This window comes from Furipterus horrens, unplaced genomic scaffold (genome assembly GCF_987537825.1).
Source record: "Furipterus horrens unplaced genomic scaffold, mFurHor1.1.pri manual_scaffold_3, whole genome shotgun sequence".
NCBI classification, from domain to species: domain Eukaryota; kingdom Metazoa; phylum Chordata; class Mammalia; order Chiroptera; family Furipteridae; genus Furipterus; species Furipterus horrens.
In genome coordinates this window covers 182343995-182356885 of record NW_028327173.1, presented here as the reverse complement: position 1 = coordinate 182356885, position 12891 = coordinate 182343995, and the positions used below count along the sequence as shown (strand labels likewise).

At 44.6% G+C, this 12891-nt stretch overlaps 1 long non-coding RNA gene across 1 annotated transcript in view; it reads right to left on the bottom strand.

The window, feature by feature from the left end:
• The window catches only part of LOC150016899 (uncharacterized), a 38378-nt gene extending 25518 nt beyond the window's left edge, over positions 1-12860 (bottom strand). The window contains exons 1-2 of the long non-coding RNA XR_016510075.1: positions 12353-12860; positions 9505-9613 (exon numbers count right to left, since the gene is read on the bottom strand). This is a non-coding gene — a long non-coding RNA (uncharacterized LOC150016899). The remainder of the gene's footprint in view (positions 1-9504; positions 9614-12352) is intronic.
• Positions 12861-12891: the final 31 nt, after the last annotated feature.

Sequence of the window (12891 nt, the reverse complement as noted above, 5' to 3'; positions counted from 1 at the left end):
AGACACAGACCCTCCAAATCCCTGTTTTGTTTTGTTTTGTTTTTTTTGTCTCATAAACGATCGGCTAAACTGTTTTGTTCCCATTGATGAAGAGGAAAAAATTACACTAATCAAACTTTGGTTAAGCCTCTTTCCTTTACCCCTGACCCAGACCTCTGGCCCACCCGGAGCCTGAGTCAGCAGAGCCACTCCTTCAGGGCAGTTCCCGGAGAAGCAGCTGGCCTCAGGGTAAAATTCTCCGTCTACCTTCTCATCACACCAGCCTTTCATCCCAGGTCCCCAGCCTGGTTGGTCCCTTCTAGCCTTGTTCACTCCTCTCTATAAAAGAAATATGCATTTTGTCCAACTCTTGATGCTCCCAGGTCTTATGGTCCCAGGGTTCTCTCTACTGCAAGTTTCCCCCCACCTTCACCTGAATAATCCTTTCAGATTTGTTTTTAATTTGACATAGTCTGTTTCTGAATATGACATTTCTTAAACTGGTTTCACATTGTTTTATTCTGACTGAATATCTTACAGCTGCTACCTTCTTTCCTTTGCCACTTATCTTGTTCAGACCTTATTAACCTCATTCTTGCCCAGTATAAACCAGCCTCCTCAATCTCCAATTTTATTTAATTTTTCACGTTGCTTGCAAATGAATCTTCCTAAAGATTACTCCAGTCTCAGCATTCTTGTGTAGTCTTACTGCTCTTTTTCTTCCTCTCTTTAAGAATAAAGTTCAAATTCCCTAACATTGCTTTTGTCTTTCCATTAAGGTATAACCTCATCTCTTCTTCCTCCCAGAAACTCTTTACACTGTTTCTAAAAACCTGTCTTCCTTTTCCTAATCTCATCATTTTCATTTTTTTGTGCCTTGAATGTTTTACTTCCAAAATTCCTTACTCTGAATTTCTATCCAACACAGACGTTATTTCTTCCCTGTTTGGGAATTAATCTCTTCCATTATCATTTCCGGACACTATGTCTGTACTTCTGTTAAAGCATTTAACACAGTTGTCTTTTATTACAGGAACCTGTGTACATTTTTTAACTTTCTTTGCAGATGATAAGCTTCTTGAGAGCAAGACAGGTCCTTATTCCTCTCTGTAGCTTCTCTAGGCCTTAGCCTAATGCCTTGCATTTGGAAGGCTCTCAATATTTATTCTTTCAATTAAAATGAACTGAAAACTATTCTATTTCCCTTGTGGCTCCATGTAACATTTTGTGTAATTTATGTTTATTATATCTTAATGATCAACTTAACATAATGCCAGAGTTCAAGACGCAGAAGGCAACTGAGCCCTGACCAGTGTGGCTCAATGGGTTAGCATCATCCCAGACAATGAAAGGTCGCCAGTTAGATTCCACATGCCTGGGTTGAGGGCTGGTCCCTGGCTGGGGGAGTGCGCGAGGCAACTGATCTATGTTTTGCTCCCTTTCTTTCTCCCTCCCTCCCTCTCACTCTAAAAATAAATAAAATCTTTTTTAAAAAAGAAAGCAACTGAATGTTATTTACCATAAGGCAGAGAAGATGGAATTTCCTACATAATGATGATAATAAGAGAATAGCAAAGATGAACCAGTGGTTTTAAGAGCTCTTGGGAGGCATAATTTGTTAAGAGTGCAGGCTCTGTTTTCAGATATCTGAAACCAGGCTCTACTACTTACTAGCTCTGGGACCTTGAGCATATTCTTTAATGTTTCTGTGCCTCAATTTCTCACATGTAGGATGAAGTAAGAAAGCACATATACTTTACAGGGTTGTAAGGATTAAATTAGTTACTATCTGTAAAGCACATCAAGTAGTACATGTTGTATAAGATCCAATTAATGTTACCTTTATTATAAAATTGGTTATCCAAAAAGGAAAAGTTTCCCTTTCTTGTTGCCTCTTAGTAGTCATTTCAGAGGAATAAGTCCAAAGAATTTATTACCAAGTAGCTACTGGACACACTGGTTTGATTAGATCTTATGATATCTCTAAGGACTTGCATAAGGACCAGGTAAGGGAATGACCTCTTATAACTGCTGCCCTGGGAATGAGCCAAAGTCAAATAAGTCCATATATGTTTTAATAACCTCTTTACACTTCAGTATCTTTCTAGAGAGTTCTATAGGAATGGAGTTCCAAAGCTATTTTGTATTTCTCCATTCAGTTATTCAGTAAACATTTAGGTGGTAGGGATATAGAAATCAAGGAAACTGTTCGTTTGCAGCTAACTCATGGCCTAGTGTAGGAGACAATCTTCAAAGACTCAGCCAGGTGAGAAATAGAAGTAAGATCAAGACAGAGAGCAATAGTATGAGCTGACCCACAGAAGCACTAAGGAGCATGAAATATTCAGGGAACACCATTTCAGAATCACCAGATACAGAGCGAGGGTATAAGGGCAGTGGTAGGAGAGAGGCAGGATGAGGAAGACCTATGTGAGGCTTGAATAACACCTGGCTTCCCTCACTGTGTTTAAGTCCCCTTGGCTTGCATACCTCATGAGAGTGGGGCTGGGAGAAGAAAACAAAAAGCCAGGTAGGTTGTCAAACAATCCCTGTGAAACAAAAATTGTGAGTAAACTAGCCCTCAATCATTTGTTTTTCCTAATGTATCCTAAGAGACCTACATTTAGTCTTTTAGACAATGCATTCTACCTGAATATGCTGTTTGAGATAATTATGGATATATGAATGATGTTAAGATGATAGTAAGACATCAGATTCAGTTCTTTAAATAAAACTTTCAAGGTATATTTTTGTCCTCAGCACACTCACTTCAATTTCCTATTATTAGTACAATTATATGTTGGTGCTTCCTAATTTATTTTATAGTTTAAAAATTCCTTACCTATATCAGGTTATAGTAGAATTTCCATAACCCTGTAAGGTAAACTGTTATTCTTCCCATTTTGCAATGAGAATTTATACCTTTTGATATCATAAGTAATTTATTTGCCTAAGTGTATAGAGGAAATCAGTGGCAGATCTAGCTTTTCTGACTCAAGATAGTATTCCCTCCAAAACAGTGAACTGTATGCACGGCAGCATTGTTTGTTGGCAAAACTGTAGATCAGCAGTTAGATCTGGCTTCCGGTTCTAATTCTGCCTCTAACCACCTGCATGATTATATTTTATCTGAAAATAACAAAAACAGACCTCAAACCTAAATAGAAAGGGGAATTTATTGGCTTATGAAATCCAAGGAAGGACTTAACAGTCAAATGTCAAGAAAGGCATGGCAGCAGAAGGAGCCCTTAACAACTGGGAAGAAGCAATTAAACTTCGTTAGGAGTCTTGGAAACCTTTGGTTTCCGTTGCTGTCTATGTGGCAGTTTCACTTTCTCTCACTGCTAACCAGTTTTCTCTCAAGGAAGGAATATGTCTACAATGTTTCTGAGTATAAAAGTTAAAGCTTTAACCATTGGAGAGAGATCATCTCAATCTATCACTTGCCCACAAATATAAGAAATCTTAGGGAACCTACTCCCTTGGCTCAGCAGAAGGTGGGTGCTCAATTTGTGGTCGCCAGAGCAGTCAATCCCACTGGGTGCCAGCAAGATTATTCCAGGTGTTCATTTTCTTTGGTACTTTATGAAAGACATGAACCTTGAACATGGGGCATGATATAGCAGGATATAGAAGGAAAGAAAGCCAAAGTTCAAAGTAGGGGGAGGAGGCTTTGAATTAGTCATGTAGGTGGTCTATGAATGAAATATAAGCCTGATTGGAGTGGAGGCTACCTGCTGTTATCACTGACAATAACATTGGACTGCTAAGGTAGAAAATGATTATGATGGAACTAAAAGGTAAAACATATAATTTGTTCAAGTTGAAGCAGCCACTTGGAGGGGAATGGTCTACCCGCAGTACTGGGGATGAGTCAGCACTGGGACCCAGTCAGCTGCTCCTCCAGTTCTCCCCTCAAAGCCACCGTGCCAAATTCTCCCCAAGTGTCTCCAGTCCTCTCTGCCTTCCCTCTGCTTGAGCCCAGGGTAAGTGGTGGCCAAAATATTTTCGTATGTGATCCACTTAAGAGCTCTTTTTCTCCTGCTGTTTCTCTCCGGCTAGCAAGAAAGCCTGTGGCTTTTCGCTTTTCACAGCTGATACTATTTTACTTTCCACTCTGTCGCTGTAGGCTGGGAAGCCCAGCTGGGGGTTTAGACCCTGCCCTTCTCAGGGGGAATCCCCGGCTGCTGAGCTGTTTCTCAGCCCCTTCAGCTGCCACCCGTGGGAGCCCAGCCAGCCCTTCCACGTCTCCGCACTCCCTACCGGTCACGTTGTGATGTAGCGGCCTTTTCTGTCTCTCCGTGGTTATAAGACTTCTCTCCAGCTGGTGTTCGGTTCGTTATTCCAGATGATTTCTCCAAAATTACATTGTAAATCCAGACTAGTTCTAGGAGGAAGTTAGTGTAGCTTCCACTTACTCCTCCGCCATCTTGTTTCTCCTTATCAGCCTTTGTTTTATATAGACTATAATTGTTGAATATTAGACTTACAAGAGACTTTGAGAGCATCTTTATAAAAATGTATTGTTCCAATTGCTACATTGTCATTTGGGGGTTGTTTTTACAGCCAAGGAAAACACGAGTAGGAGCATTGAGAGAGTGGCAGTGATTTTCTCAAGGCCACCCAGAAAATAGATGAGAGAACTGGCTCTAGGACTTTTTTTTATTAGTTACTTTGGTTTTTTAGTATTTACTTATTTATTAAACACAGCCAGGTTTTTATTCAGTGTTGCTGGTAAGTTGCTTAAAAATAGTTATTATTTTTAATAAAATGAGACACTATTCTATTGTTTTAAAAACCTACTTGTGTTGGTGGTTTACTTAGTGAAACTGATCCAAATGTTTGGCTGCCATTGCACTGCCATTTACTAATTCGAGGCATGGCACTTGGAGGACATTTAAGAGATGTTTATTGTTGGGTGAGTATACCCAAGCAGGGTATTGGTAGTATCTGCTTAGAAGGTTACACTGCCAGTTTTCTATTTTAGCCTGTAAATGCTGCCCTCAAGACTGTAAAGGAGGAAAGAGGAAGGACATCTCTAAAATCAGAGAAGGAAAACTCTGACTCCAAAAAACCTCCGCTGCCTTGCGGCATACCTCTTCAGGGGAAAGGCTAAGGGAGTAAACCCCGACAGAAAATCCGGAGCCGGAGTCCCTAAGGCGGTTTGACATTGTAGTCAACACCGGCAACTCCTGCGGCGCACCTGAAGCCAAGCTGTATTGACTTTGTCTTTCCCTTGGACCCTTCAGCTGCGAAGAGAGGGGGGGTCTGCTGCATGGGCAACAGCAGACCCTCCATATCACCCTGCCCAGGCTCTGTAGCTTCAGTTTCACTTGAGAGGACACTCCAGTGTCATCGCAAGATGTCGACTCAACACGGGAGGAGACAGATACCGGTTATAAGCTCATCCGATTGGCGAAGGAAACGAGCACCAGGGGTCTCCTCTGACGGTGGGAGAGGTCATCGCACCTCACTGGACAGCTACCGTCTCGCCATGGCTCGCCTGCCCCACTGGGTGCGTGGGGATCAGAGAGGCGCCTCTCGAAAAGTGGGCCACAAAACACCCGCACCAGTTAATTCCAAGCAAACAACAAGAAAGAAGCCTCCGGCTCTTCGCCTCGCTAGCTGGAACATCAGGACCATGTGCCCCGGACTTACTGCAGACCTTCCGTGGATCAAGGGTGCCAGGAAAACCGCTGTCATCGATAGGGAACTGGCACGACTAAACATCGACATTGCGGCTCTACAGGAGACCCGGTTGGCCGACAACGGAACTATCAGAGAAACCAACTACACCTTCTACTGGCAAGGGAAGTCTCCGGACCAACCAAGACAGCACGGTGTTGGGTTCGCTGTGAAGAACACGCTTGTTAACTCCATAGAGCCACCCACAGGAGGCACAGAGAGATTACTTACCCTCCGATTGTCAACAACTTTCGGCCCAGTCAGCATTCTTAGCGCGTATGCCCCAACCCTCTGCGCCACCACCGAAGAGAAAGAACAGTTCTACCATGCACTGGACGAAGCGTTATCCAAGATTCCCAGAAGTAACGCTCTCTATCTCCTTGGAGACTTCAACGCAAGAGTAGGAGCCGACCACATGGCCTGGCCCACCTGCCTTGGAAACTTTGGGAGAGGAAAAATCAATGAGAATGGTCAGCGACTGCTTGAGCTTTTGTGTCACCACGGCCTGTGCGTGACAAACACATTCTTCAAGTGCAAAGAGATCCACCAGGTGTCATGGAGGCACCCCCGCTCCCGTCATTGGCACCAGCTTGACCTCGTCATCACCAGAAGAACGGATATTGGCAGCACCCTCCTCACCCGCAGCTACCACAGTGCAGACTGCGACACGGACCATGCCCTCGTGGTAAGCAAGGTGCGCATAATGCCGAAGAGGTTGCACCACTCCAAGATGAAGGGTCGCCCACGCATCAACACCAGTTGTGCCAGCAACCCAGTTAAGACCCAGCAATTCATCAACAAGATGGAAGATGCACTCGGCGAGGGAGTGGCGGCAGATGACATTATCGAATCCAACTGGCCACGTCTCCGCGACGCCATATACAACTCCGCCATTATTGCTTACGGGAAGAAAGAGCGGAAGAACGCTGACTGGTACGAGGCTCACTGGGAAGAAATGGAACCCGTGATCGAGGCTAAGAGGAAGGCCCTACTGGCTTACAAGGTCACGCCCACTCCCAGTACACTTCAAGCTCTACGGGCTGCCAGGAACAAAGTCCAGAAGACCGCCCGCCACTGTGCCAACACCTATTGGCTAAACCTGTGCAGAAGCATCCAGGAAGCCGCCGATATAGGCAACGCACGAGGAATGTATGAGGGTATCAAGAAGGCAACAGGCCCAATCCCCTCCAAGATCGCCCCCCTTAAGTCCAAGACAGGTGAGGTCATCACTGACCAGGAACAGCAAATGCGGCGGTGGACCGAGCACTACCTCGAGCTGTACGCAACGAAGAACACCGTAACAGACACTGCTCTTAACGCCATCCCAGACCTACCAGTCATGGAGGAGCTAGACACCCCACCTACTGCGGCAGAGCTCGGCAAAGCCATCGACCGCCTCGCTTGCGGGAAAGCACCAGGAAGCGACGGAATCCCTCCAGAAATCCTAAAGAGCGGGAAACCAGTCCTGCTACAGCCGCTCCACCATCTACTCTGTCGCTGCTGGAAGGAGGGTTACATCCCCCAGGATATGAGAGACGCCACCATTATCACCATGTACAAGAACAAAGGAGACCGCAGCGACTGCAACAACTACCGGGGCATCTCTCTCCTCAGCGTCGTCGGCAAAGTATTCGCCCGGGTCGCTCTTGCCCGCCTGCAGACCCTTGCTTCCCGCGTCTACCCAGAGTCCCAGTGTGGCTTCAGAGCTGGCCGCTCAACAGTGGACATGATCTTCTCCCTACGCCAGCTGCAGGAGAAGTGTCACGAGCAGCATAAACCACTCTACCTCGCCTTTATTGACCTCACGAAGGCGTTTGATCTGGTCAGTCGAAGCGGACTCTTCAGCTTGCTACGGAAGATTGGCTGTCCACCACATCTGCTTGCTGTGGTCATGTCCTTTCACGACAACATGCACAGCACGGTGTCCTACAACGGCGCAACCTCTGAGGCCTTCCCAGTCAGCAGCGGAGTAAAGCAGGGCTGCGTCCTCGCGCCTACGCTGTTCGGAATCTTCTTCTCCATGCTCCTCCAATACGCCTTTAAGGACTGCAGCGAGGGTGTCTTCATTCACACCAGATCCGATGGCAAGCTCTACAACCTGGCCCGTCTACGAGCCAAGACCAAAGTCAAAGAGGTGCTCATCCGTGAGATGCTCTTCGCCGACGACGCAGCTTTGACATCACACTCCGAAGAGGGACTCCAGCAGCTAGTCACTTGCCTTTCCCACGCATGCAAGGAGTTCGGACTAGCCATCAGCCTGACGAAGACGAATGTTATGGCTCAAGGCACGGGGACTCCCCCATGCATCACCATCGACGGATACACCCTGGAGGTTGTCAACGACTTCACTTACCTCGGGTCCACCATCTCGAGCTCTCTGTCAGTTGACTTGGAGGTCAACCGGAGAATCGCCAGGGCAGCCACAGTTATGGCCAGACTGAACCGGCGAGCGTGGAACAATTCCAGCCTCACTGAGAAAACCAGACTGCGCATCTACCAAGCCTGCGTACTCAGCACTCTCCTCTATGGCAGCGAGACGTGGACCACCTACGCAAGGCACGAAAGCAAACTCAACAGCTTCCACATGAGGTGCCTGCGACGCGTCCTGCATGTCGCCTGGCAGGATAAGGTCCCCAACACCGAGGTGCTGAAGCGAGCCAATATGAGCAGTTTGCATGCAGTTCTTAGCGAGAGACGCCTCAGGTGGCTCGGCCATGTCAAAAGAATGGATGCAGGCCGTATCCCCAAAGACCTCCTCTACGGCGAGCTAGCAGAAGGCAAGAGGATGACAGGGCGCCCAAAACTGCGGTTCAAAGACATCTGCAAAAAGGACATGACACAATGCTCCATCAACCTCAACACATGGGAAGTTCAAGCAGACGACCGCCTAGCCTGGAGGCTTGCGGTCAGGCAAGGTACGTCACGCACGGAGGCTGCGCGCAACGAGGAGGCGGCCCAGAAAAGATCGAGGCGGAAGCAGCGTCAACAGCAGCAACAACGGCCATCTGCCTTCACCTGTACCAAGTGCGGCAGGGATTGTCACTCCCGAATCGGACTGCACAGCCATTCTCGGCGGTGCAGATAGACTCTCAAGAAGCTACGCCATCGTCTCTCCAGACGGACGGCTGCCGACGACGACGACGATAGATTCAATTGTGACTCTGAAACTCCAATTTGTAACAGAAACAAATCCTCAACCACTTCCTACAATGCTCCTTCCTTGTCAACTGAACTTGGTTTAGGGTTGTGGCAGTGGGAAAAAAGAATGGGTGATAGAATTCAGAGAAGAGAAACTAAAAAAACAACACCCACTCATCTCATCTAGGAGCCTAGAAGGATGATAGCATTTAATAGTATTCTTAGTGATGTGTCTTAACATTGCATCTCCAGGAATCTAGCACAATTGGTGCTTAATTTACCAGATTAATGAACTAAATGACTCTTATAAAATTAGTTAATTAATAAAATGGTTTCTAACCCCCTTCTAGCTCTACAATTTTATGTCCATTTCTAAATCCTAATCTTAAATCTTCAAAGTCCTGAAATAACTGCACACACAAAAAAAGACAGGCCTTTAAAAAGGTTAAAATGGGTGAGTTATATGTTATATATTTTTGACAATAAAAAATGGCCCCAGAAGGATAGGTTGTTTATTCTACCATACTTTAAAAAATATACATTTGAAAATATTTCAAACACATTTTATAAATATTTTCACCAAGAGCTAAAGTTTATTTTTTTTAAGTGTATCTTCTTTAGAAAATTAAATTAACCATTCTTATTGATGGAGAATTTAGTATAATACAAACACAAAAATATTAGGGACAAATCAACACCTACCAACATGTCTGGAACAATGAAAGGGCAGATGTGGTCGGAGATTTCAAGTCCTGAACTTAAAAAAATTTTTTTTTCTGTGTTGGGTATACACCTGTATTTCCAATCATTCCTGTAAAAAAACAAGTCATGAATCAGATTTTAAGAATAAAAATAGTAGAACTGGAAAGAGAGATGTTAACAAATAAAGGGGGAAATCTTAGAAAGAAAAAAAAAAGATTTTAAGAAGTACTACAGAGTTGAGGTAAAACAAAACAGTGTAAATAACCTGTATGTTAAAGGAAGAATTCCTTGGTCATCTCAGCCTATGTGGATTAGCAATAAAGTGGGTGAGACACCATTTATTTTGTTGCTTGGAATACTCTCACCATTTTTCTGTAAGGTTTTTTTGTTTGTTTGTTTGTTTTAAGAATCTGTGCAATAAAGTGATTGAAATGTTAAGGCATAGAAAACATAGAGGATGGAAAACTATTATTAATTTTTATGTATATTTGTATTTTATTTACATTTGTGCTATGATAGGCATATTTTTTCTACAAAAAGCAAAGTTTAAAATCCTAATCCCTAATAAGAGAGTGAGAAATATGAGACATATTTTTAAGAATTCAGAGGAAATGTTATTTTTTGAGAAATATAATAAAACTAATCAAAGATGTAGGATAGCCTTGGTTGGGTTGCTCAGCTGGTCGCAGTGTAGTCCCAATACACCAAAAAGTAGGTTCAATTCCCGGTCTGGCCACATACCTAAGTTATGGATTTGATCTCTGGTTGGGGAGCATATAGGAGGCAATTGATCAATGTTTCTCCCTTTCTCTCTCTCTCTCTCTCTCTCTCTCTCTCTCTCTCAATAAACTTATCTCTCGGTGAGGATTAAAAACAAAAGATGCAGGATAAAATCATTAGGTGTGTGTGTAAGAATTTGATACATAAGTGTCGTCGTCGGCAGCCGTCCGTCTCGAGAGACGATGGTGTAGCTTCTTAAGAGTCTATCTGCACCGCCGAGAATGGCTGTGCAGTCCAACTCGGGAGTGACACGGTATCTGTCTCCTCCCGTGTTGAATCGACATCTTGCGATGACGCTGGAGTGTCCTCTCCAGTGAAGCTGAAGCTACAGAGCCTGGGCAGGGTGATATGGAGGGTCTGCTGTTGCCCATGCAGCAGACCCCCCCTCTCTTCGCAGCTGAAGGATCCAAGGGAAAGACGCTCAGTGGATTGAGCTTTGGCCTGCGAGCTAAGTGTCGCTGGTTTGATCTTCCAGTCAGGGCACATCAGAGAAGGAAACCTCCGCTGCCTTGCGGCATACCTCTTCAGGGGAAAGGCTAAGGGAGTAAACCCCGACAGAAAATCTGGAGCCGGAGTCCCTAAGGCAGTTTGACGTTGTAGTCAACACCGGCAACTCCTACATAAGTGTAATCTTTCAAAAATAACAAATTCATAATCACCAATTGCTGATTTCATGATGTGCTATGTACTGACATCTACAAGCCAAAAATATTCTAGCCCTGGCCAGGAAGTTCAATTGGTAAGAGTGATGTCCTGATATGCCAAGGCTGTGAGTTCAGTCTCTGCCCAGGGCACACACAAAAATCAACCAATAAATGCATAAGTAAGTGGAACAACAGAGCAATGTTTCTCTTTCTCTCTCTCTCAAATCAATAAAAATATTTTAGTAACAGTAATAATTTATGGTGAATAGTTTGCAATACACAGATTTTGTAGTTTAACTAACAAGAAATAAAATTGGGTTCCAGAGGTAAAAGAAAATAAATATATCAATGCATATTTAGTTTAAAATGGATATTATTTTCTATTAAGTAACAGTTCTTTCCTTAGTTTTATGGAGATATACTACATAGAACATTGTATTAGTTCAGGTGTACAGTATGATGATTTTATATAGGTATATATTGCAAACCTATTTGCCTGCAGGCCTATGAACTCAAATGAAATGACTGATCCCAAAATCCTGTTCAAATCTATCCCTTTCCTTCCAGTTCCCAGAAGCACAGCCCTAGTTCTGGCCCTCATTCTTCTCACCTGATAACTGCAATCATCTTCCAATTATTTACTGGTGCTTGGTCTCTGACAGCTGGCAACTTATCTTTGATTTTCTTCCCAGTTATCTTGTCACTCCCTCACTTAAAAGCCTTGCATGACTTCCCACTGCCTACAAATTGTAATCCCCAACTTGGCATTCAATGCTTTTACAATTCAGCCCTATCTTCCCTTTCTAACTCTAATTGTTTACCTTCCTACTCTGTACTCTATGAACTATAAATTGTTTACTAAATACATATTTACACTTTTCTGTCCCTTCTTGATTAATTTTCTCTCTTCCTAAATGGGCTTTTCTACCTATTTATATCTTGTTCTTTAACTAAAGTCTACCAACATGATTACGTCTTAATGCCTTTCCTGCTGTCTTATTTAACTTGTTTCTTCTTTCCAGAGCATGTTGTTTACGTCTCTGTTTTACCACTTTGTACTCTAGAGGTGGGCCTCTCTGTCTCCCATTTATACTGTGAGCGTCTTGAGGGCAGGGATAGTCACAGTCTTATTTCTAATGACACAACGGCAGGAGAATTTTCCAGCCTGTTTCTTGGAAGAGATTCAAATTCTTTAATCATAGGCATTCACTTTACGCAAAATAACTTCCTGAAATTAGAGTTCTGAGGCCTTCTAATACAAACTGTTCTTTCTAGAAATCACATCTGTAACTTGTGAGACATTAAAGTGACTTTATAGAATTCAAAAATCTACACACTGCATTAAGCCACCAATTAATTTCTGTGCAAACCCATTAGCTATCAGAATTTATTAAAAGGAAATTCTACATGTAAGTCAAAAATACCTGGGATCTCTTAACTTATACCACAATAGTTGGTCAGTGGCACAGTGTTGTCCTGGGATCTACACCTAGTCTTGCCACCACTGGTCAACTGGCACGTGACTTTCAGGACATCAACCCACAGTAGCAGCTCTGTAATTACTTGTGATGATTTAGTCGAATGATTCCGGGCGCGTGGTAACTGCTTCGCCTTCATTCACCATTCACCATTTGATTCTGTGCCAGCAGGATATCCGGGTGCTTGGCCCTGGCTCGTGTGCTCTCGGAGCTAACGTTCGACGGGGTACAGCCCCAACGTTCGACGGGGTACAGCCGGCACCACCAGCATGCGAGGAAAAAGGGATTAAGATGTAGAGGAAGGACGCGAAACCTCCCGCGCGGCAAGCACCGCGACGCGTGCTGGGTATTCAGGCGAGCCCGAGGGAGGCCGCGGGGCGAGCCTCAGCACCCAGCCGCCGCAGGGTGCGCTCGGGGCGGCAGAGCGCCGCCGGGATCCCTCCCGGATCGGCCGTGGGGGGCGGGGCGGGGCTCAGCGCGCGCCG